Source organism: Mizuhopecten yessoensis, unplaced genomic scaffold (assembly GCF_002113885.1).
Source record: "Mizuhopecten yessoensis strain PY_sf001 unplaced genomic scaffold, ASM211388v2 scaffold714681, whole genome shotgun sequence".
Taxonomy (NCBI): Eukaryota; Metazoa; Mollusca; class Bivalvia; order Pectinida; family Pectinidae; genus Mizuhopecten; species Mizuhopecten yessoensis.
In genome coordinates this window covers 344-5,043 of record NW_018479242.1, presented here as the reverse complement: position 1 = coordinate 5,043, position 4,700 = coordinate 344, and the positions used below count along the sequence as shown (strand labels likewise).

Sequence of the window (4,700 nt, the reverse complement as noted above, 5' to 3'; positions counted from 1 at the left end):
TATTTGAAGTATTGACGTCATAAACTATGACGTCACATAATAGTTAGCTATAACGACGTCCGCCATATACGTTCCCGGGAAGTTTTAGAAAGTATGTTTAAGAGTATTTGTAGTGCGATGGAAATTGTGGCTAATAATGACACTAAAGGAATTCTAAACCATTACTATATAAAAGTAGATAGCTGTTAATGGTAGCACTAATGTGTAGTTTTAAATGTGGGCCAAATTGTCGAATTCTGGCGATTAACTTTATGACCCAATATAACACAAATATTTCATCTTCTATTTTGTTGAATATATTGAAATTCCAATATAGAAGTACATATATTTCAGGGCTTGAAAGTAATCATCCAAAACCAAGGGAATTGAATAAACGAATTTTTAAAGAAATTTATCAAAAACTACATTTTGTGACTTGCATTGAGGAATTCTTAAGCTGATAAAGCTTTAAGCAATGTGGAGTAAACTTTTTATTAACTATCATGAAGTCGGACAGTAACTGGGTATTTAAATTCAAGGAAACGTGAATGTAGGAGAGTATAATTATCAAGTCAAGTATTGTGTTGAAAAGAAGCAATGTTTATTCATACATATGTTTGTGTACATAGTTTGGGGTAGTGACTGTGAGTCATACAATGAATGGCCATGTATTTATTTGTGCAATATTGTGTTGATAGTGATCTAGCTTTCAAATTATGGCATTTAGTTTGATTATATCGTAAAGAAAAAAATTAAGGATCCCTGCACCAAGGCCAAAAAGATATTGTGCATTGGATTTATTTTGTGGCATGACTTTTGCCTGGGTACTATTAAATTGTTTCTGAAAAATAAAATCTATAACTGCGAAATTTTATAAAGCAATTAAAATTAAAATAAATGAAAACTAATCAACATGTAGTGTTCTGAGTATTAAAATGCAACGTGGCCAGATTAAGATTGAAACCCTGGACCCCCGATTATTACTCTCACTCTCTAACCTTCTGAGCTACCTTGACACTGACCAAGTGGATTTTACTTTATTGTTTTCCTTGCAGTGGGGCAGGGATCCTTAATGAATGAAAAATGAAATAAGTGTGCTTTTAAGATAAAAATAGCAACAAAATTAGCGGAAAATTAAGAATCCAATGACATTATTCCAGTTCGGAATAAATTATCTTACTAAGAGCATAGAACAGTTAAGCGAAAATATCTAAAAAAGTGTTGTGTAAATTGATGAAACATTGATTCTGCCATGTTTTTAAATCTGACTGTATGTACTTGCGTTGACAGCATTCTGGCGTTTGGTGATTTGTGTCAGCATTGTTTATGAACTTTGCCTTGTCTACCTCCTTTTCCAGGTAAGTAACAAATGGTTTACTGCTCTTAAGGTCAGCTGCTGGTTGAATCAGCTTCTCTTTGGTCAAGTTACTCCTGTGGTCAGCTTTTCGTAAGATCAGCTTCTCTTTGGTCGAGTTACTCCTGTGGTTAGCTTTTCCTAAGATCAGCTTCTCTTTGGTTCAGTTGCTCTCGTGGTCAACTATTCCAATTAGCCTCTCTTTGGTTCAGTTGCTCCTGTGGTCAGCTATTCCTAAGGTCAGCTTTACTTTTATCCAGTTACTTCTGTGGTCAGCTATTACTAAGATCAACTGCACGTTGGTCAAGTTCCTATGGTCAGCTTCTCTTTGGTACAGTTGCACCTTTGGTCAGCTTTTCCTTAAATCAGATTCTCTTTGGTCCAGTTGTTCCTGAGGTCAGCTATCCCTAAGAGCAGCTTCTCTTTAGTACAATTGTTCCAGTGATCAACTAGTCTAAAGATGAGCTTCCTTTAGTCCAGTTGCTTCTGTGGTCAGCTATTCCTAATATCAGCTTCACTTTGGTCCAATTGCTCATGTGATCAGCCAAACCTAATATCAGCTTCTCTTTTGTCCAATTACTCCTGTGATCATCTATATCTAAGATCAGCTTCTCTTTGGTCCAGTTGTTCATGTGATCAGCTATTCCAAAGATTACCTTCTCTTTGGTCCAGTCGCTCATGTGATCATCTATACCTAATATCAGTTTCTCTTTTGTCTAATTGCTCCTTTGGTTAGCTTTTCCTAAAATCAGCTTATCTTTGGTCAAGTTGCTTCTGTTGTTATTTATCTCTACGATTAACTTCTCTTAGGTTCAGTTGCTCCTGTGGTCAGCTTTTCTTTACATCAGCTTGTCTTTTGTCCAGTTGCTCCTGTGGTCAGCTATTTTGTCCAGTTGCTCCTGTGGTCAGCTATTACTAAGATCAGTTTCCCTGTGGTCTAGTGGCTCTGAAGTCATCTGGTGCTGCTGAGATCAGCTTCCTTTTTATTCATTTGCTCCTTAGGTCATCTGCCTCTGCGGTTGTTTCGTCCCTGATACAGGTTCTTCTGATTTGGCTACACTGCACCAGTCAATCAGCCTCTCTCAGGCTAACTGTTCAGGGGTCAACTTCATTTTAGTTAATTTCTTCTAAATTCAGCTTCTCCTGAAGTCAGCTTCTCCTGAAGTCAGCTTTTTATAGTTAATTTGTTTGTGGGGTCAGCTGCCCGTGGGTTCAGCTTATTGCAGCACATTTGCTTTAAGCATCAATTACTCTTGGGGTAAATTCTTTTTAGTTCAGTTGCTTCTTGAGATCAATGGACAAATGTTCAGCTTCTCTTTGTTTCTGCATGAGTTCAGCTGCCAATGCATTAACTTTCAACATTGCTTTTGAATAGATTAATACAGATTTAAAATATCGTTATGCAAAATATATAGCATTAATCTAACATTTGTGAAATATTGTGAAATATAAAGATGAGGATTTACATACGGCGGCATAATTTGAATAGTGAATTTCATGCCTCTAATTATTTTTCTGTAGTCAAAAAAGGATGCCCGTCAGCTTCTTACCCACTTTGATGACAGACTTGGGAGGGAGATGCCGGAGAAAGCTTATGGAGGGAATTGTTTTATTTACGACCCTGACAACACTGACCCATTTCACAACCTGTGGGTGAGTTATTTCTCTTTGCCAACAACTATCGGTCCTTTTTCAACCTGTGGGTGCATTATAACTTTATAGCTATAACAACCCTAATCTGTTTACAACCTGTGGGTGCATTATAACGTTATAGCTATAACAACCCTAATCTGTGTACGACTTGTTGATTAGCCATTTCTATAACCCTTTCAAATTGGACTTCTTGTTAATACAATTGTAAAATTACGACATCGTGATATGTCAAAACTATAACCAATTTGATTCCATTATTTGTGATCATTCTCTTTATGTTTTCCTTTCAGGACAAAGTAGATGTGTTTGTTCCAACTCATTTCTTTGGGTGGTGGGCAAAGGTAAGATGTCCTGTGGGTAAAAGCTTATTTTTTTGTAACAGGAAAGCTACATGTAGATTGTAAGGAGAACATTAATTATTTCAATAATAGCTTTGCGACTTAATTTTATATGTATTATAACACAAAATCGAACTCTTGGAAGGGAAAGGATCCTTGTACAGCTGCCATAAACAGTATTGGAAACTGTTTTTTTTTCGGCATGATCATAGCTTTGAAAGGAAAACAATATATTGCGGGAATTTTATGAGAAAGAATAAAGATTAAACAATTGAAATGTAATCAAAAACAGTGTTAACATTTAGCGAGGCTAAACCGGGATTCGAAAGCAGGACTTTGGACTGTTTTCATACAGGTTCAGTTTCCTTCTATGTAAATGTATATGTAAGAACCAACCTTTGTCAACTGCATAAGGGAGATATTATTTAGCAGTAGTACGACACATTTAATCTGATTTGTAATTTCTTTTATCTGCAAACATTTTAAGTCGGTGTACTCTGCTATTATTATGATGAATTTGAGGTGTTTTAGGACTCGCTTTACTAAATCATTTACACTATGTTATTACCTAGCTTTTGAGCTAACAGCTTTTATAATTGAAGTTCAAAACTAGTGACAGCTGTCTTGATTCATAGATACATACAAAGGCTTAAAAACATTCTTGGCTGCTTTAATGGTATATAAGAGCGTTACTGTCTTCTGATTTTGACAACCAGAAGTTCCAAGCAAACAGAGACAGGAACATCCATGATATTTGACACCATATAAATATGCCATCACATATCAAAATCTACTAGTACTTTCCAATGTTAAATACATTGTATCTGTAGCTTTCATTCAATGAAAATATGTCAACAATTACACATTTAACATACTCAGAGGCACTGTATTGAACCAAACAAATTCTAAGTAGAAATTACAATCGTATGAACCACTTGGTGATTGGCTGATTTAGTTGTGCGAGTCCTTTTAGTAACGCCTAGTGGAGGGTACCTAATCCTGTTTGGTCTATTTGACAGACGCTAATACTGAGGGACTGGTGGTTATGTACTGTGCTGAGTATCATGTTTGAATTACTCGAGTATACACTGGAACATCAGCTGCCAAACTTTAGCGAATGCTGGTGGGATCACGTGAGTAGAAATGTATTTAATGCAAAACAATCCACTCAGTTTATATCATATAGGCAGGAACAATCCACTCAGTGTATACCATATAGGCATGAATAATCGACTCAGTGTATACCATATAGGCAGGAACAATCCACTCAGTGTATACCATATAGGCAGGAACAACCCACTCAGTTTATACCATATAGGCATTTACGCCCAAATGATATTTTCGTGGGTAAATATCATGATCATAAAAATATGAGC

The 4,700-nt window shown here is 36.1% G+C and overlaps 1 long non-coding RNA gene across 1 annotated transcript; it reads left to right on the top strand.

Moving 5' to 3' along the window:
- Window positions 1-32: 32 nt before the first annotated feature.
- On the top strand, window positions 33-4,451 carry LOC110441001. The gene is made up of 4 exons (XR_002461804.1): window positions 33-1,337; window positions 2,855-2,986; window positions 3,277-3,327; window positions 4,344-4,451. It is a non-coding gene; the product is annotated as an uncharacterized LOC110441001 (long non-coding RNA).
- The last annotated feature ends 249 nt before the right edge of the window (window positions 4,452-4,700 follow it).